At 33.2% G+C, this 22,025-nt stretch overlaps 1 protein-coding gene across 2 annotated transcripts in view; it reads right to left on the bottom strand.

Annotated features, from left to right (window-relative positions):
* LOC141456907 (uncharacterized) overlaps nucleotides 1-22,025 on the bottom strand; it is a 140,655-nt gene that overhangs the window by 82,640 nt on the left and 35,990 nt on the right. For both annotated transcript variants that reach the window (XR_012460111.1, XR_012460109.1), the window contains exon 6: nucleotides 7,050-7,120. The gene's annotated coding sequence lies outside the window, so the exon portion shown is untranslated. The remainder of the gene's footprint in view (nucleotides 1-7,049; nucleotides 7,121-22,025) is intronic.

The following is a 22,025-nucleotide window of genomic DNA, read 5'->3' as shown; positions in this document are numbered from 1 at the left end:
CTAATCCCTTCCCTATTATTATTATTATTATTATTATTTTTTAAATGCCAGCTCCCTCTGATGGTTTATAAAACCCAAGAGTATTATCTTTATATTCTCAGTGATTGTTTTGTTTTATTTCTTTTTTAATTTGGCTTAATAAAGATATTATTATTATTATTATTAGTAGTAGTAGTAGTAAAACAGTGTGTGTATGAGCAAAAAAATTCATACGAATAATCTGTTGTTTACTGTGGGAGTTGTGAGGGCCCCATTTCACAGCAAAACCATGACCCAAAAAAATTTCAACTCTCAATATCTTCTCAACTAATGGATCTGTACTCAAGAAAACTATAGCATACTACTCAGTAAAACAGATTGTGTAAAAGCACAAAATTTCATACGAATAATCTGTTGTTTACTGTAGGAGTTATGAAGGCCCCATTTTACAGCAAAACCATGACCCAAAAAAATTCCAACTCTCAATATCTTCTCAACTAATGGATCTGTACTCAAGAAAACTATAGCATACTACCCAGTAAAACAGAGTGTGTAAGAGCACAAAATTTCATATGAATAATCTGTTGTTTACTGTGGGAATTATAAGGGCCCAATTACACAGCAATACCATGACCCAAAAAAATTTCAACTCTCAATATCTTCTCAACTAATGGATCTGTACTTAAGAAAACTATAGCATACTACTCAGTAAAACAGAGAAAGAGCACAAAAATTCATACGAATAATCTGTGGTTTACTGTGGGAGTTATGAGGGCCCCATTTCACAGCAAAACCATGACCCAAAAAAATTTCAACTCTCAATATCTTCTTAACTAATGGATCTTTACTCAAGGAAACTACAGCATATAACTTATAACTCAGTAAAGTGTAGTATATAAGTGAACAAAATTTCATACCAACAATGTGTTGTTAACTGCGGGAGGTAGTGGTAGGTGAAGGAATATCAATTAGTAAAGCTGCTAAAAAGCTCCCAGTCGCTCTAGTTACCCTTCTGTACAAAGTGAAAGGTAAATCTACAGTCAGCAGACGATTGGAGCCATGTACAGTATTCTACTCTGCGGAAGAGGATTTATTTTAGTTTTGTGGATCACGTCCGTTGCCAGAGCTGGGTTTCCTATCACTAAAAGCCATCTACTGATGAGTGTGTTGCAGCTTATTAAAAAACTAGATATACCGAACCCTTTCAATAATAACCTACCAGGTAAATCTTGGTAGAAAGCATTCCGGAACCGTCATCCTATCATTGCAAGAAGGATAAGCGAACTGTTTCTTGAGCCAAAGTAACCAATACTAGTTTGAACGTTTTGTATAATGAAGTTTCTCGATAATTGAATGACGCAGATGCCCTAGAAGGTTTGAACGAAATTAAAACTCTCCGGTAGGATAGTTGTATAAGGGTTGATCGTCAATAACTACATGAAAAAGCGTAATGTTGAAAAATATTACATTATTTAGGTAGGCCAATTTAAAAACCGATTGTTATTAATTATGAATAAGACTGATTTTTTTGTTAAAAATCTAAGTGGAACAGTGATTTAGGTATTTTGAATTTTTTAGGTCGTTTCAGGAACGTACTGGTTGTCAATCACTGGTCCCACCGAAAATCGGTATGTCAATCACCGGGTCTTTGAAATGCTTTAAAAAAGTAATAATTTTTGGTTGACATAAAAATCGAATTTACTGAATACATAATACAATCTAATGGAGCAGCACAATTGTACCACCCAACACCTGGAGCCAAAATAACGGAAGATATTCTAAACGAAACTCGAATTTTTTCTTAAGCTCCCTTCACCCTATTTGTTTTGTGTGAGTGCTTTTTTAAACTCATTTTTAAAAAAATGAGCACACGCTTAAAAAAAAACCTTTAGTCTGTTGTTTATTTTAAACTTCTCTGACATAAACCTATTTATATCAAACATTATTCTGAACAAAATTATTATTTAACAGTTCTGGGATCTGAGTATATCTATACCGATTTAAATCTTCTAAATCTTTAGATCTTTTAAAACGATTCCCCTTTTTTTTTTTGGTGGTGCGGATTTCAGCCTCGTCAAATTCGATGATAGGTGGGGGTAGAATGGTGCTGATGGGTATGGCTTACAGCTTCGTTGAACTCGATGATTACCCGGTCAGATTTGGAGGTGTTTGGATCTGGCACAATTTAGGTGCGCCAGAACCGCCATTTTCCCTCTACTAATCATCATCATCAGAAATGCTAGCTAATTGAAAACGATTTCAACATATCTAAAAAAATAAAAACAATCTAAGGAAGTTCGAAGTAAATTTGTTTTAATCATTGTAGATTTTCACAAATTATGAACATAAAACAACTGATAGAAATTTAAGAAAAGATATTATTAAAAGAATTTAAAGGGGAAAAAAATATTTAATTTTTTATTAACAAAAACATTCTTTAATATTACATCAGTTCCTATTTCCAACTTATCGCTAATCATCACTAATCATTTTGTAACTTTTTTTGCAATGAAATAATTCTAGGAATTCAATAAATAGTTCGTTCATTGTTACAGGAGAGAGGGTTATAAAGACAATTCCATTGAGGTCGTATAGTAATACTAGATTAGCAGGTCTGAGTTTATATCCGGCTTATTTGTAGGTGAGGCTATGAAGCTAAAGGGGAGGTCGTAGATTAGGCAATCTGGAAGAGCTGGTGTTAACTGTTGCACTCGTGTTTACGCAACATCACAGACAGTTCTTTCACCAGCACATCTTCTTCTGTAATAACAACCAAGGCAACGGTCAAGGTCCTTTTGTTCTCCTTCTTAACTAGTATTTATAATTTCTAGTTCGTTCTTCTTCGGTTTTTTTCCATCTCTATTAACTTAAATTGTTTTGAAAAAGAATCTTTTTTTTTTCCTTTTTTTTTTAACATACCAAGAAGAATCTTCTATAAATAACTAGAAATTAACTAAGGGAAACTATTAAAAGATCTTTTTTTAAAGGTTGGTTTCCGGTTAAGTCAAAGTCGGTTCTTATGATTCGTGTTGGATCACTAATCACAAGGGGTTCTCTGGCTGAGTTTAAGCAAGAAATCTGAAATTAACAAAAATACTTGTACATAATTTACTCTCTCCACTTTACCATTTAGTCAAGAGCGAATGGTCCTATAAGCATACGGCACGACTTGCGGTTATGCGAGGTGGATCTAATAGTTTGCAAATTTATTTCGGTGACTAAGATATTGTATGATATTTAGAAAACAGATTTTCATAAGTGAAACTTTGGATGGGACCAATATTTGTGACCTTTATCTAGGTTCATTTCTAACTTAGAAACTGAAAGAGTGATCTTCAACCGCACCCAAGCACTGAAATTCATATGTCTAAAGCGATGCATACTTCTTTAAATCAGAAATGTGTTGCCTCCAATGTGAATCCGAAGATTAGTACACAATTTCTCCTCGAATCTCCTCTATTAATATTGTGGTAGTTTTCCGACATGAGTGCCATCCGATATTTTCCTATAGTGACAAACACCATTCCTTTAACCACAAACTCCTTTTTCCTCTCTCGAAACGTTTCTACAATACTGTCTTTTGCAAACTCTATCCCAATACTTTTTGGTGTCAACTCTTCGGGATCATCCTTTGCTCGTGGCCTTTAACGTCTAACTTATCTTTGTTAATAGTTTGCCTTGAAGAACTGTCCTAAAGCCCATCTATCTCTACATACATATTGTACAATAAGTTCAGAATACTATTCACGTCCATCTTTACAGTCCCTTGGTGGCTCTGTCTTAAAATCTCAGTTTGGAGACTCTGTACATTAGCTTGTAGAAGCGTAAGCAAGGTGTTAATTAATGATTTAGTTAGCTGCACTAGAAGCGTCTAACACCGAAAGTTACATATCTACTGTAATAGCCTATGTTCTCAAACAGTAAATCTACTTGAATTTGTTGCAATTAAAATAAATGTAGTTATTTATTGCGTTGTAACGAAGATTAAAGAACCATAATCAAAAATGTAAAATTTTATTAGAAACCAACATTTTTTAATAGTCTGAAAGAGGATTAATTGTGCTATTTTTCATAATGAACTATAAAAACATTTCACAGAACTCCTTATCCCAATATGCTTAGATTATTTGATGAAATTTATAATCGCGGAAGGTACTTTTTATCGAAGGATAACTAACTATAATTATTATTTACGAGACACTGCCTCGACACATGTTCATTTTTTTATCCAGTTAACAAGTTATGCCTCTAAAATTGCTTTTCATTGTTATAAAGAAATAACTTTTGACGTGAAATCAACTCAGTGGAATTTCATTGAAGTTCATTCCATTAGCAAGGAAGGAGTGAGCTTCTATAAAAACAAAAACTAATAAATATTCTCTTTTAGGTATCTATGTTAGCGTTCATGATGTGGAAGTCGGTTAGAATACATACTTCAGTAAATCGAATGTTTGATGTTATAACCCTTTTTTTAAAAAAAGTTTATCAGGTTGCATAAAGCTGAATTGGCTTATATTACATATACTAAACTTGTAACCTTGAATAATTGTTTTAATACTAATCTGGTTGTTTATGATGTAATCCTTTGTGAAGAGCCTTTACATATAAACTAATGAATACTTGTAAACCACCTCTATTATCTACAAAGTATGTACGTCCATTTCATTTCTTTTACTTTAATATGTAAATCTACTGAAATTTAGTGGGCGTTTCTTTAAGTTAGAATAATTTATGGACATTTATCACTAATGAAAAGAAAGTTGCCGCCTTCAAGAGCTTTTAAAATTTAATGTATTTTTTATTGGTACTCGCTTCGGCGGTACACATATTAAAATGAATTTTTTATTGAGTGGAATTTAAAATCTACGCACTCTTCTTAAATAAATACTTTACCCTCCGAATACTCTGCGAATTGCTGAAAATTTCATACTTATTCCTTAACTTATTTGCAGTTTGAAGGTTGGCATTCATTAATTTGTCGAAAGGTTCGATTCAAAAGACATAATATACAGCAAATTAATTGAGGCAAGCGGAAAACACCTTATTCATACCTTAAAAGATACAATGGTTTGTTTTTTTTAAAAAAGTAATTTTCAATGAATTAAGGAAAATGCTAAGCGACCTGCCCACTTGGAGGTGTGATTCTAACTATTCACTTCCTGGATAACTCCTGTTGAATATTCACAGAGATCTAAAGCTCCAGCTAGCATTAGTGTCAAGGTGATTTATCAGAAGTAATTATTGCCTAACCGATTCTTTTAAAGGGTTCAATTTAAACTAAAAAATAAATTTTAAATAGAGAAGGAACATCGACTCTTCGACCTCTATTTTTATTGATGGTAAGATAGGTGCAATTGACGTCTAGAGAAATTTTTTGTTCACTTAATATCCTATTCCTTATGTGTCACCATTTTCAAACTGCTTCCTTCTCCTTGCTCTTTTTCTTCATTCATTTTTCATTGACCGTAGCTTGGGATCATTTGTAATTGATACACATTTTGCCAATAAATTTAATACATATCTCTAATACAGTCTTTTGTCCTAAATAATATAATTAATAAAATGTTTTAGTGTTTAATTTTGTGTAAATGTATGTGGTGTATTTACTTGACTTGTAATGTGATTCAGTTCAACAAAGGCTGATAATCTTTTGTAATAGTTAATTATATGATTCTAAATGAAAATTAATGACATTAAGTAGAATACTGGTTTATATTTTGTGTTTATACTTGTTAGGTAATTATTATTTCTCTATCTCATTAATATTGTAAAATTTGTCAAGTACAAGAATAATGTAGAACTTTTGTGGAACGTAATCTAAAATGATAATAAAATAGTATGGAAACCAACTTTTTATTTGTTGCTTGTTAGTCATGTTATAATGCGCAACTTATTTTAAGTTTTTAAAAGTTTACACTAACAATACCGTACAATTTGAAGTATATATTGCAGTGAATAAATTCTGATTTGATGAAAATTGGTTTATAAAGTGTTATTATTATTATTTATGAATCATTTAAGTGAAGTTAATAGATTACGTCGAAGTGAATGTTAAATTAAGTACTCTATAAGATGAGCACATGTGTTAATATTAATTTTAAGCAATTAAGTGACTTTCTGAAGTTAAAAACAAGGTATATTTGATTTATTTTATACATTTACCCAGGTAGCATAGTACACCTGCAGGCCTTTCATTGATCAAATTCGCTCGGTCACAACAAACACCCTTATATTAACTTCTGCTAACTGATGGTCATCGCGTCATTGATCTTTGATGTTTACCAGAGTATGTAGTAAGACATAAAATAGGCACTACTATTAATTACTCTATTCCCAGTTTCAAAAACCTAGCTAAGAAACTCCAAACTAAAACTTGTTGCACCAATTACGGGAAGTTACAAAGAGTCCAAAACAAATGCTTAAGGTTAGTTGGGTCATATCCCCGGTGGACACCCATAGATTACATGCATGCAGCACTTGATGTTGCCAGCGTGTCCACATTTATCTACAACGCTACGGAAAACTTTGTAACTTCCTGTACACATAGTCCCTACCCGCATATAAAAAGTATTATGGACTATAACTTAAGTTCTCTTAATTATAGAAAATACAAACACAAAAGGCTAAAGCATATCTTGCTTTAATTAATCTTATGTAGTAAGGTTTTTTTTTTAAATTTTTTGCCTTAGCATTAAGTTGGACTTGTACCCAATGTAAATGTTGATATGTTGTGGAGAGGATATAGGCATGCAGCCTGAAACCTCCTTTTATATATATTTGTATAAAAAAATTTAAATTGTAAATAAACATTTTCAAATTCAAAAATTCAATTCATAAAACTTTAGAGCATAATATAAATCTGTGTTTGTTTTAATATTCATACGGTATCTAAGATCTCGCAGGAAATGGTGTAGTAATTTTTTTTTAAACCAGAAATTCGTGAAATTCCAGAAGAAACACGTTTTTTTACTCACTAAATGTTACAATACTCTTGAATTATAACTCAATCTGAAAAAGTGAATTTTACTAGATTTACTTAAATTTAATTTTTTTAGCTAACATGCACTTACTCGCAAGTGTTGATTCACCGAAGGAAGCAGACAGCTAGCATTAATTATCTAAGTTCTGTATTCATTGGCACCTGCAGACAAAATATATTGTATATATTTATTTATTTATTTACTTTTTTTACCACATAAAATGCACAATAACAAATTATTAATGCATCAACGAAATCCGGCCAATTCAAATGTATTTACGAGTAAAATGAATGCTTGCATTCTTATATCTAGGACCTGGATGTGACCAATGGCATAGTGCAAGTTTCTTAAGCAGTAGTTTTGATGGGTTAATGCCTCCCTGAGTAGAGGACATCAAGAGTGAGAAGAAACGGGCTCTCACATCCTGTTTGATTGTGTTGCAGTTTAAGATCTTTGGTACTAAGACACCAGATTATATCTTAAAATGAGTGGTGAATTGGATACAAGGCTTGGCGAGGAGGCTCTCCTACTAGACCACTAAAAGGATAAAATGAGCCTTCGCTGGTTGCAGTTCCTATGGAAAAAGGTGGATCCCTGTATTTTGTAGCTATTATTACTAATTACTTTTTGGAGCAGGTTTACGTGATTGAAGCACGTAAGTAGTACGTACAAAAACCAAGGCAGGAGAGCCAAAACAAGAACAACATCATTTCGGTGCCTAAGTTCTCAGGGCATAAAGACAATGAAGGTTAAGAACAATTTCTTGCAAGGCATCATTAATAAACCCTAACAAGATTCTAAGTCCTTTAGGGTGGTTGGAAATATTTTTTTAAGCAGGCTTTGAACTAATATCTTTTCTTTAATGAAGGCTACTAGGTACCTAAAAGATAACAGTATTCAGTTTTCTCTTAGATTTAGTATAGGTCACCCTCAGGAAAATGAATTTTGTGAAAGTGCCAATGGACTGACCGCGTCCTTAAATAGATGTTTCTCAGAACTAAAAATGCCATTTACGGTTTCTTTACAATCCAAGGACTTTTTGGCAATTGGTTCAACTAGTGGCCTAATATGTACTTGCGGAAGTCACTATCTAATTGTTATTTCTCATCTCAATCACTCAGAAAATGGATGTCACTGCAGAGCCAGAAGAAGTTGTTCAGGAGAACTAGACTGGTTAATCTGTTACCTTTTTAATTAGTTCTTTCGCAACAGTCGCGGACTACTTTTTTGGAGGGGAGAAGGTTCAACATGCATACGGATCTAGGTGGGATTTTTCTTTTCATCAAGGCCGCTGGGGAATCATTGATTGTATTACCTTTAATCGAGCAATTTACCAGCAAAATGAATGAACATGAAGTTTGAATTACTTATATCGTTTTCTGATTTTCACATTCATGATGGGCTGGGAGTGTGACCTTCGGAAAACTAATTTATTTTAATAATTTGACGTTTTAAATTCATTGAATACTAAAATAATTCTATATTAGGAACAATTATTCAAATTAATTAATCTTGCATTCTTAAAGTAATAAATAACCAAAGAAGACATTTATTAACTAACTAACTAATAAGATTTACAAAAGAAAAATTCCAGTTCAGCAGGAATGGTTTACAATTAGAAAACCAGTCGACAACCTGAATACGAATGAAGTAATCGCCTGAGTGTACGATATAAATCTCTTATTGTGCTCTTAATATTCAAGACGAACTTTACTGGATATAAATATCTTTTTCACGAAGAACACTTTGTTTAACTTTTTGTTAATAAAGGATTCTGTGAAATTTTCGCTGTACAGTTTTCTTCATACAACTCTCAGGAATATTGATCACATCACATATCTTGTCTTATCAATGAAATACTTTATAAGGTATTTATTCAGTTCTATTCACTGCAAATAGTAAATAAATAGATCTCTGCTGGAAATAATAATACCTTAATCATTTATTGTACTTCCATAGAACGTTCTTAAAACAGAATTCAAATTCTGTTTACTTAAACTAGTTTCATTTTTTGTTTTGTTCAATACATCTTTAGAATACAAAATTTTATTAAATCTACATTATTGGATAACGAGCTGCTCTGAAAATTGGAAGGGAAAAAAAGTAAATTCAAATTGTCTGTTCAAAGTGGGTTTCGAAAATTCAAAGAAGGAAAACAGCTTGGAATAGATTTAGTAAAACCTTCAGTGGATATATAAAAAAAATACAGAATCTATTCCACGTAATCAACTCCAAGAAAACTGTCAAAATGATTCATAAATGATGTATACAAAAGTAAAATTACAGCAAAAAACCCATCAAAATTTAGAACTTGTTAAAATACTACTTATAATAATTCAGATATGAGTAACTTTTATTTTTTTTCTTTTGTTCAATATTATATGAACAACAAAATAAATATCTGAAATAGGAGGAATGTAAATTTACAGTTTGTCGCACTACCACCCATACAATATCTACTATTTACAGCAAGTTTTCTATTCGCTTTTAAGGTATTTAATGCAGGTATTATGGAAATATTTCTGGAATAAATAAACTTAATACCAATTTTCAAATATGGAACATTAATATGGTCTGAATATTAATTAATAACTTCCAAATAATCTTCTTATGCATGGTGGTTACTCTTAAAATTGTTTTTGGGTTACTCTTCCCTTAGAAAATCGTCTACAATTTAATATTTCATCTTAAATAACTTATAATACTTTGAGAAGTTTGATTTAGCGGTGTATCTGGGATCTCAAAAATACATTTAGTTAGCAAATATCTCTCCTTCTTATAAATAAAATAATTCCAACGCAATTAAGTTTTGCAAAATATTTTTCTTTTAAACATTAAGTGACATCTAAGACTGTTTAAAAACCATTTCTCTTGAGGGTTCTTCTTTAAGGCATAACGTTCCTTTTTAAACCCCAAACACTTAGAGCAGGGGTGTCAAACTCAATGAAACCACGGGCCATTTGGTGCTACAGGCACGATTCACGCGGGCCCTAAACATATTTACAACTTTTTCCAATATCTAGATAAAGACACTGAGAACAGACAATCTTCATTAAGGCAGATAGATGTTTATCAGTCAATCTTGATCTGTATGCTGTTTTATTTAATTTCATTGACGGAAATAGTTGCTCAAACAAGGACATACACCAAACATTTTTGGATATTTCTCAACTAAATATAAATATATTTTGGGAATTCCTATTTCGTCTTTTAAAACCGAATGATTCTGGAATTCCACTGAGAGTGGCAGACATATGGCTTCCAAACGTCGCTGGAACTAAGTCAGCGCGTTTATACAAGCCCCCCAGGAAAGGCCCTGGGCCACGTACGAGTATATACTCGACTTCAGCAGTTGACGAAAACTGAGAATTGTGTGTACGATAGTGCCTCGATTTCCCCTCAGCACTATTTCCTTCAAAAAACACTTTTTCTATTTTCATTTTATTTCAGTTTATAGTGGGCCTTAAGAAATTACCTCGGGGGTTGCTAGTTTGACTCCTTTGACGTAGAGGGAGTAATTGCAGCTATTCTTGCCGCGGTGGAAGTACGAGGGTCGTTTGAAAAGTCCGTGCAAAAATAAAAACTACTTAATTTTTGGGGGTAAACCTTTTTTATTTTTCAACATAGTCTCCTTTTAGGCTTATACACTTCGTCCAACGCTGCTCTAGTTTGTTGATCCCTTCCGAATAATAGGATTTGTCCAAGTCTGAAAAATAGCCATTCGTTTCTGCAATCACCTCCTCGTTTGAATAAAATCTTTTTCCCGCCAGCCATTTCTTCATATTGGGCAACAAATAGTAGTCCGAGTGAGCCAAGTCTGGAGAATAGGGGGGATGTGAAACGAGTTGGAACCCAATTTCCATTAATTTTGCGACCACAACTGCTGAGGTGTGAGCTGGTGCGTTGTCGTGATGGAAAAGGACTTTTTTGTGGACCAATCGTGGGCGTTTTTCTTGCAGCTCGGTTTTCAAACGGTCCAATAACGATGAATAGCACCTGTAATAGTTTTACCCTTTTCCAGATAGTCGATGAGGATTATTCCTTGCGAATCCCAAAAGAAGTCGCCATAATCTATCCGGCCGAAGGAACGGTCTTCGCCTTTTTTTGGCGCAGATTCCCCCTTGGTAACCCATTGTTTAGATTGTTCTTTGGTCTCAGGAGTGTAGTGATGTATCCATGTTTCAACCACAGTGACGAAACGACGCTTAAAGTCCTGCGGATTCTTCTGGAACAGCTGCAAACCGTCCTTGCAACACTTCACACGATTTCGTTTTTGGTCAAGCGTGAGCAATCGCGGCACCCATCTTGCGGATAGCTTTGTCATGTCCAAATGTTGATGCAAAATATTATGTACCCGTTCATTCGAGATGCCCACAGCACCAGCAATCTCACGCACCTTCACTCTTCTGTCATCCATCACCATATCATGGATTTTATCAATGATTTCTGGAGAAATAACCTCAACAGGGCGTCCAGAACGTTCAGCGTCACTTGTGCCCATATGGCCACTCCGAAAATTTTGAAACCACTTATAAACTGTTCTAATCGAAGGTGCAGAGTCACCATAATGTTTATCAAGCTTCTCTTTAGTCTCCTGAGGCGTTTTGCCTTTCATAAAGTAGTTTTTAATCAACACACGAAATTCTTTTTCGTCCATCTTTTGAAAATCACTCGACTTCCTCGATTCAAACGAATGCCAAACACAAAGAAATAGACCGATCTGGCTGAAACTTGGTGTGTGTTCTTCCAAGAGATGCTACTAACTAAACATAACCTCGATACGCGCCAGTAGTGCTATCTCTCTGACTTTGCACGGACTTTTCAAACGACCCTCGTAAGTGTACAAAAGAAAAGGCATTACAAGAATATAAGTATTTCCAACATAGTTAACAGAAAAGAACTCTTCTTATAAACAATTAATAGAGCTATCTACCTAGCTAGCTACCTTTCATTTCGAGGCCCAGTAGAAATGGGAACGTGACAGCTAGCCAACTTGATTGATGGAGCCCGTATAGTGAACTTCCTGAGTCTACTGGAGGCAGTAGCTTTGAGTATTTTCTGGATAAAATTGAGGAAACTACCTTAATGAACTAAAGATCTATTATAGTGTTTGCAATGTTAAGTCTTGATATTTTTGGAAAATCAACGCGGCAAATTTAACATTTTTAAAGGAATTCAAGCAAGAGAGTCCAAAATGAAAATTTTCCTTGTTGTTAGTATTATAACAACATATATTGGGCAATAAAGGATAAAAATCAGTTGAATATATCAGTAAATTATTATTTTTCAGTTTTTTGGCAATGGCTTTCACCGAAATGACTAGCGAAATTTACTTTTATCGATGTACAATTACCAAAATGAATAGTGCTATCTAAATTCTCATTACTTACATACTGACTATCATTAGTAATATATTTTTTTTCAGACAATGTTGCAAGGTTTTCTCCACTAGTGATGCAATTCTAGTAATTCGCAGCTTAATACGAAAAGCACAAGATTATCAGAGTACACTTCTTTTACTATTTGTTGATTTCGAAAAAAAAGAAGCTTTCGACAGCGTCTATACGGGAGTAATAATGAAGACCTTGAGAAAAAATATGATTCCAGAAGAATATATTAATATATTTGAGTACGTTTATAGGAGAGCTGAAATGCAGGTAAACCTGGGAAACAAGAAGAGATTCGTTAAGATTAGAAGAGGCCTAAGACAGGGAGATGTTCTCTCTGCGAAAGTATTTGGAACTGTTCTGGTAGAAACATTTAAAAATTGCCATTGGGAGAAATATGGTATAAACGTAAATGGGGAGTGGCTAAATACGATGAAATTCGCAGATGACCTGGTTCTAATAGGAAAATATAAAAATGAAATATCAAATATTTGAATGACTTGGATAATAATTCAAAAGAATTAGGCTTGAAAATAAACCCGAAAAAATCGAAAATAATGAGAATAAAGAATAAATGAAGAAACAATCAAAGAAGTGGAGGAGTTTATTTATTTAGGACAGCTAGTAGATAAAGAAAATAAATATGAAAAAGAAATAGCAAGAAGAGTGGGAATCAGCTGGGGAATATATAATAAATTTAGAAAACTGTTCAGGTCAAATGTGAATAGAAACTAAAAAGAAACTATGGAAGAGTGTGGTGAGGCCTACTTTGGTATAGGCTAGTGAAACTTGGAGCCTGACAAGAAAAGACACGGACAAACTGAGAAGAACTGTCAGAAGCATGGAGGCTAGCATGCTAAGAATTACTAGAAAAGAGAGGAAAAGTAATAGGTGGATCAGAAATCAGACTGGGATGGTGGATATAGTGAGAGTGATATCGGAGAGGAAATGGCACTGTGCTGGTCGTAGGATGGTAGATGGACTAAGAAGATTTTGGAGTGGTACCCCAGAAAACAGAGAAGAAAACGTGGAAGGCCAAAAATCAGTTGGGACCAGGAGATGATGAAATGCTGTGGTGATGTTACTTGGAAAAGAGTAGCCCTCGAACGATCTGAGTGGAGAATGTGCCAAGTGTATGCAGAGGCATGGTTACCTCCAGAATGATCGCCTAAATTGACAGGCCTTAATTATTAATTATAATACAACAGTATCCAAGAAAGAAGAAAAATGATAAATTATTATATATAAATTAAAAAATTAATTTTTTTTTTTTTTTTTGGCGCATCAACAGCTGAGGTTATTAGCGCCCGTAGCTTTTTCCAGTGCACTGCCGGCCTCCGGACAGTGTTCTCTCGTTACAGACAACACTGTCCATCACCGGTGAATATTATTATTATTATTAATGTTGCAATGCCCTCAGAATTTCGACCAATATTGCTGTTGTTGCTTCTAGTTTTATTATTATGCAAAAATTACAGCTAGAATCATAGTAAATTATTTTAATATGATATATTTATGCAGTGTAATACATTTTTAAGAAATTTGCAAGATTATAAAAAAAAAAGAAACAATAAATAAAGAAAATTAAAAAACATCACACATCACATAAGAAAAGAACTCTAAAATCAATTTTTTCGGACTATTGGTTCTCAAATTTGTAATTTTCGATGAAAACGAGAATCTTGTCATTTTAGAAGTAATGAATAGTAAAAAATATATTCTGTTACTGTGATAATGATAGAGACGAATATCGCTGGAATAAGTCTAAAATACCTACTTATTACCGCTTCAAAAATTACAAGAGGATTTGAACCTTGGCCTCCACTAACTCCTTTTTTTATATGCAAATCGATCAGCCTTTTTGTATGCATCCTGTAATGAGGGAATTAGTACTAACACACATTGAGCAATCATTTCTAACGATGGGTGGTAATATACATTTTTCTCTTGGAAGTGAAAAGATTTTGGATCCTGTTTCTGCGAAGTTTTAAGCCATATTTATAAAAGTAAAAGAGAAGTTTTTGTATCATCTAATTACTATAATGTCTTACGATTACATCATGGGAATTTTGAGATATAAATAAGTTATCACGTTTTTCAATTTTGTGATCTGAACCCAAGTCAAGACATCATCATTTATAATTAGAATTATTGAAAACAAATAAACATTTTCTCTAATTTCCACGTCAGTTAATGCCCAGGATCCATTACATGAAAACACTTAATGAATTAAAATAATTATTGGAATTCTAAATTAAAATCGACATTCGTAAATGCATCTTTATAATTTAGATCGCTTTATTTTTTCTTTTTTTAAATAAATAAATAAAAATAGCTACAGCAATTTTCATCAAACATGGTAAGATAATTGCTAGTAAAATCAATTTTGATTAAAGCATTATTCCCTAGGCTTTGGAAACATTAATATGTAAATTGATGTATAAAATATTGAAACAATATTAGAGAGTTTTATGCACAACTCATGGTGGGGCAATGAAACCACCCTAATTGCACTGTGAGTACAAATTCATGTTTGTGGTCTTTTTTTGGAGGGAAAAATGGTTTTCCAGGCAGCTGTTCTGTGCTTTCCCTCACAGCTTCTGCAACCCCTCTTCACTTCTACACGTCATTTCATTCCTTATAAATAACCAATAATTTGTATCCACATGATATAAACTACCATTATTAATAAATGCTTGTTTTAGTTCACTCAAACTAGATTGTAGTTCAATATACGGTTGAAGATAGTACGATAGAATATAGTATGAAGATATCGTATATATAAAATAACTAAATACATAGTAAAATATATAATTTACTTATATATAAAGTATATATAATTTACTTTATTCTATTCAACTTGTGTGTAATTCAATGCACAATACTCTTATAATCTTTTATGCAGCCCCTGTGTTGTCCAATACTTGTCGCCCAAATACGGGAAGTTACAAAGAGTTCCAAAATGAATGCTTAAGACTAGTTGGGTCATATCTCCGGTGGACACCCGTAGATTATTTACATGTAGCACTTGATGTTGCCAGCGTGTCTACGTTTATCTATAACGCTACGGAAAACTTTGTAGGTTCCTGTACACATAGTCCCTACCCTCATGTAAAGTGTATTGTAGCCTGTAACTTAAGTTCTCTTGGCTATAAAAAATACATGCACAAAAGGCTAAAGTACATCTTGCTTTAATTAACTGAATGTAGTAAGGTTTTTTTTTGCCTTGTATAAAGTTTGGACAGATTTACCAATGTAAAAATTAAAGTTATGGAGTGTAATGTAGCCACTGCAGCCTGAAACCTCCTTTGTATAATTTGTATTTGTATTCTATTTTAAACTGTAAATAAACTTTTTCAATTCAATTCAAATGCACAATGATTGTAGTGGGTAGTTCAAAGCTAAACACTCGTGTAAGATGTCTTAGTTCTAAACGGCTTTAGTCTGTGAATCAGTTCAAAAGAAACATAAAACATCGTGTAAAATTATTTTCCAAAAACCTTTTGTATGTGAAATATTCCCACATTTAGAGTTTTTATAACTTATTACTTCGTAGTAGTCGCTAGTGATTTTAGATATACTTACATTACAACAAATCCGACTGCACCATTTAAAAAAAAAGAGGTTTGAATTTCATATCAGTCTACCTTGTTACCCACCCAATCATCATCAGTGACAATCAAAAAGTTAGCCAATTCAAACATTTGAATATTACAAAAATTGAAATCATAAATAATTTTGTTCACTTAATCGATTAAAAAAAAACCATTCCCTAATTTATTATGAACCACGTTTTCAAAAACTATTAGTTTACAAATAAGAATAAGGCGAAAACGTTTTTGAAAATTTGACGGGTTCTAAGAATCTTCTTTTAAAATAATATCCAATGAATGTACAAAAATGTTTTACAAGTTCAATATTGACCAGCTTTTTGGGATAACTGAAAAAAAAGGTTGACTGAAAGCAATCGCAAAGAGTATACTTGATATTATTAACGATTCCACTCGCTTATTCAAGGGATTCCACTCGCTTATTCAAGGAAATGAAAAGATGGAACATTAAAAATGGTGAACGGAGCATTCTCGAACAAGTTTTACATGAATTTGAACTTAAATTTGATTTCCAGAGTTTAGCCAGCAGGAATTGAGACCCTTTGAATATATAACAAAAGACACAGTCTAATATTAAGTGCTGGGAGTCAGTTATAGCAGTAAGAGAAAGCTATGTGAGTAATAAAATTTGAAAGTTGTTACCACTAGTTTTTTTTTTTCAATTTAAGTAAATCACAGTCAACTTATTGAATAAAAAAGTTTCTACTACTTTTTCTATTACTAAGAAGCAGTTTTTCGATTTGGAGTTTTCCCAAAAAGATGTATGTATTTGTATCGTACACAACAACGGAAATCACAGAACGTTCAAATTTAATTCGGTGCCACCAGCAGGCTAAAATAAAGTTAAAATCGTTGCTAATGCAGTTCTCTTTGGCGAGCGTCCTTTTGAACGAGTGCATCCCACCATTTTTTATAGTCCTTAGGATGTCACCAATTAAAGGCTCGAGAGCTTATGATGGCGCTAATCTGTTTCTGTACACCAAATTACTCTCTCCTTCACAGTCTAATTAACTGCAATACATTCTCTCTATTTATAACAAGTTTTAATCCTGGCAAAGTTGGCTAGAATAAAAATTTAATTAAACTTCGCATTAACAAGCGGGCAGACGGTGTTTTTTTAATTAAAAAACAAATTCATTTCCCAAGTAGTTCCCTTTTAGTCCAATGCACTTGTCTAATGGAATCCTTTGTCCGTTTTCCTAATGAATAGATTTTCTGAGGTGACATTTTGGGAGATGTATAAAATACCCATCTAAAGCTAGTAATATCCCTTCATTAGATTCAAAAGGTTTTCCAGTCACAAATTTCTATAGATTATGGTAGGAAGGGTGCTAGTTCTGATGAATAAGGTGGATGTTCCTATAATTCGTAATTGAAATTGCTTGAATTACCTCTGGTAAAGCACCTTTATGGTCAGGAGAATGTCGTGGTAAATATACGTAAGTTTTAGAATCAATCTAGTTTTCATTCAAGGAATTATTTCATCCCTAGGTATAAGTGCTTCTTTTTTTTTTTAATTTTGCTCGTTAAAAGAGAAATCCATTTTGCATTCCATAAAACACAACTCTGCATTTTGGGGCAAGTAGGGCTACCAGCTTCCGCTCCTTTTATTCCAGAACTGTATTTCTGGCGTGTAATGTTGGTCCCAGGAGGATGTCATGATAAATGGGTTTTAGGTTTTAATATTGCTGCGAAATTAATGCTTTTGCGTTTTTACTAATTTGTACTTCTCCCTCACATATTGAACAATCTTAATTCATTTTACAAAAACTAATTCATTTTAAAGTTAAAACGAACGAAGCATTGTACAAAAAAAAAATTATTATATGTAGTTTAAAGAATAATACTTCAAAATAGTTTTAAATTCGGTTCTGTAAACGTTTTATTATTTTAAAGACCACTCTTATTTTAAAAGACTTCTTTTTTTTTTTAACACGTGAGTCGTTTGTCTATGTAGAGCCCAAGGTAGCGCACCAGATCCCACACACTAGACTTAAAAGACAAGCAATGACAAAACGTGCAAAACTGCTTTACAGACTTCTTGGACGACGCTCCAAATTACCTATTGAACTCAAACGCTTAATATACAACACTATTCACAAACCTATATGGACTTAGGGCCTAGAGCTGTGGGATTCAGCCAAACCTGCAAACATATGGACGGTACAAACATTTCAATCAAAAGTACTCCAACAGATAGCTGACGCTCCTTTCTACGTGACTAACCTCACTCTTCACACCGACCTCAACATTCCCTTCATACACCAACTTGCTAAGACTAAATACCAAAAATTCCATACTACTCTCTCGACTAGCTCTAAATCCTCTTTGTCTCTCGCTTCTTCTGACATCCCTAATACTCCTCGCTGACTGAATCGCCAGTGGCCCCGCGACTTCCTTGTGGCCTTCAGGCCTAAACGCCATTATTCTTCTATCTCTCCTCTCTCCACACATTCTCCTCTCTCTTACAGAGAGTGCTACCGCTGGGTAGTTTCTCTTCTCCTGCTCTCCTCCCTCACCAGTTCATAGCTCTCTACATACTTATTGTATACGATGTATACAGATTGTAAATTATAAAATAAATTTAGAAAAAAAATCTAACACATACGAAAATATACCCAGTTGAGGTGATGGAAACACTATTAATAAGTTGTCGGACCCATAAAACAGCAGGACGCGCATTTTTATGTGCTTCTAGAAGTTTTAGTCGAATTAGACGATATTCAAGAAATCTTCTATAAGTGTAACGTTAAAAATGATGTTTTCCATTTCACTATAAAGGCTTTGAAACAATATATTATATCGAAATCGATAGGAACTGCACTGAGTGAACAAACTGTGGGGTCACAAATTGCAGTAGGGTGCATCTAATGCGTAGAGAGTCGGTATGCTTCTTGTCGTGAACGGAGGCAACTATCAAATACATACACTTTACTATAAAATTCCCTATATTAACTATTAAAATTCAAAGCCTAGACTGGGAATCTGATAGTACATAATCCGTAACATACTATTAGCTTTGCGTGCCTCGCCTCGCCCATACCCGTTCGGCTACTGTGTCGCCTCCAAATACCAGCAAACACATTGTGCGAATTTTTTCGAAGTATTAATAAAACTATTTTTGTGTTAATCCATAGTAGCAAGTTTGTTTAATGTATCTCTGACCAGTTTCAGACTTCCATCCATGATCAGCGGTAGAACAATCAGTTTGATGTAGAGATTTCGACAACACTATGTTCCTGTCACGCACTGCTGCATGTTGCATTCAATACACATGCAAAGAGATAATCCAGCACTGTGGTCCTAACCACATTTTCAATAAATGATATTATCGCCTCTTTTTCAGATGGGCTTTGCGTCAAACTATTAAATTTATGAAAATAAATTTAAACAAATAATAATGGAATAATTTACAGCCACTAGTTTCCAACCAACGAGACACTTGAATGCCTGAATGCAGAAGGTAGACAAGGGGTGTTTTGGTACACTGATACATCTCCATAAATTTACCAAGCTTTAGCTAATGTCATATCTATATCAAATACTTAGATTATTATTTCATTTCTTTAAATCCACTTGATATATATATAACTTTTAGATTTATTTATTTAATACTTAACAGAAAAATTACAAGAGAAATAAATATCAAGTAAACGTTCCATTTTATCCCCAGCTATTTTTTGCCATACGATAATTTTTTTTTTGCTAGACATTTTACTAGAGGATTAATCCCTCAGGAAGGAATGAGGTAGACCTGCTTGCCAGACTAACTAAGCTGGACACTTCCACCTCACTGGATCATTGAACGCAGCTTATGAATATTCATTTCATTACAAATGGATTTATCTTTATCTTAAAGATAACTCGCATTTATTTTAACATTCTGGAAAATTAATCTATTCTTATACTTGCTCTAAATCATTTCTCGGATATAATCACAACCAAGTGAATACGTATATTTCTGAGGATATATCGCATGTCGTATGTCAAATTCCATTAATACTGAATGTAAGAAGTTGTTCATTTCTCAGGATATTCAGGAATTCACATAAAGATGGTGTTTTCTTTTACTTTTTTTAATATATATTTTTGTTTTGGGTTTGATTATTCATAACTTACTTAGCTGACTGTCTTCTCGTTTATTTTAAATATGTAAACAAGCGCTTTGAGTGAGAGGCGCATTCCCTTTTATCTCTTAAGTTTGTTTTGCTTTCTTTGATTTGAGAGGAAATAATGTTTACAAGTCAAATTTTCAAACAATGCTTAAGCAATGTAATTTTAATAAATTGGTCCGTATTTAGGTTTCATTAACATTCAAATGTAAAAAACATGAAGCTAGAATAGTCAACATAACGTAATGCCTTACTATTCAACCGGAATTAAAGTCAAGAAGGCAGTAGGTAACATTTAATTAACAAATAACTAGAGAGAACGTCCACTGGAAGGAATCACCCAACTTTGGTATCATGCCGTTAATTTTGCATGTAGTTACTTAAGTTACTAGTATTGTAGGAAATTCCAATTAAAGAAGAAGAAGAGAAAGAAACCAGTCCGCTAGTTCAGCGCAGAGGGAAAAAGATTGTGGTAATTACAGGAGCAACAAGTGTTAGTTACTCAGACAATATATTTTTGAGGAAGTCTTAGTTTTTATCACTTTCAGAAGTGGATTCATTAGACTAATTAAATTTAATATTAATTGATAGTATAATGAAACAATTTAAAAGAATAAAAAAAACATAGAAGAGTCAAAGATGTTTTTAGAAAGTGTAGACAAGAGGTTGAAACCATGGGTTTTCCCAGTCTATCTTAAAGCAAGAAGTTATTTTTAGCACTCTTTATGTAAAGGGTCGAATGGCAAACTGGTGAGGCTGTTTCTTCTTTTTCTTTCTTTGTCTCTTTTTATTTGAGTCGCAACCGAACTGGAGAACAAGTTAGGGTGACCTGTTCCAGCATGACTACAATGACAACCTAAAGCATGGTAACAGGAGACAAGAAGAATTTTTACTACAACTTAGTATTTCGCCATCATATATTCGAACAACACACATGTTCTTTTACTCTTGGATATCCTAGAACTGGCACTTTATTTTACTATATTTATTGTAGAACACAAATGAGTTAAACATGATGTGGTTGTTTTTAGTTTATCCACTTGTTTATTATTCTAATAGTGTTTGGCATTATCATCTGAGGATTTTTTTTTTTTTTTTGTTAAGTAGTTTGAAGCCAGACTGTTCAGACACAATAAATTAATACGGAGATAAATTTTGTCAACTTTAATCAATCAAAACCAGTTTATTACGTAAGACAATGGGCACATTGGCGAAGGAGTACACCTTTGAGAAGCCCGACACTGTTCAAGTTCTGAAGCCAACCCTTTTGTCCAAGATCTTTAGTTCACCCTTTAGTAAACTTATGTGCAAGTTTAGTGTTATATAAATTCCAAGTTTGATATATCTCACTCTAAATTTCGATTCAAAGTTGTTTAATTATAAACTTGAGACTTGTACAGGCGAGAAGTTGTGTCAGAGTTCAACAACAGATATTTTTATTATTATTGATGAGATTATTCTGGTGACTTGAACACTAATACTGATTTCTACCTTAATCGTCCATTTAAATTCTTTATTGAGATCAAAAAAAGATGAAGAGGAAGTATTATCTTTGAAATATTGCTCAAAATAAAATGGGAATGATTGTGGTTTCTGTAAAAAACCTTTTACTGCATGCACTTCAAAAATTTTTAAATCATTTGATCAGAGTACTTTAAGTGAACCAAAGATAGATAGTCAGTTCCGATGGATGTTATCTTCAACCCATCATAATATATTAAGTCTTAAAGTAATAAACCTAAAAGCAAAAATCTGTCAAAAGAGAAAGAAGCAATAAGCGAGTTTAAAATGGACAAGATTCTCTAACAGCTCTCATTTTTGGGAAGAAAAATTTAAAAGGCCAGACAATTCGTGGTGATCTCAAAGCAAATGTTTCTAAAACATTCAAACTTGGCGATACTTATTGTGAATCATTATGAATTGATGTAATAAAAAATAATAACAGCTTTTTAGTAA

The sequence above is a fragment of the Rhodnius prolixus genome, unplaced genomic scaffold (genome assembly GCF_049639745.1).
Source record: "Rhodnius prolixus isolate KJV_2025 unplaced genomic scaffold, Rpr scaffold_1, whole genome shotgun sequence".
Taxonomy (NCBI): domain Eukaryota; kingdom Metazoa; phylum Arthropoda; class Insecta; order Hemiptera; family Reduviidae; genus Rhodnius; species Rhodnius prolixus.
The sequence above is the reverse complement of the archived record's forward strand: the minus strand, read 5'-3'. Positions and strand labels throughout refer to the sequence as shown.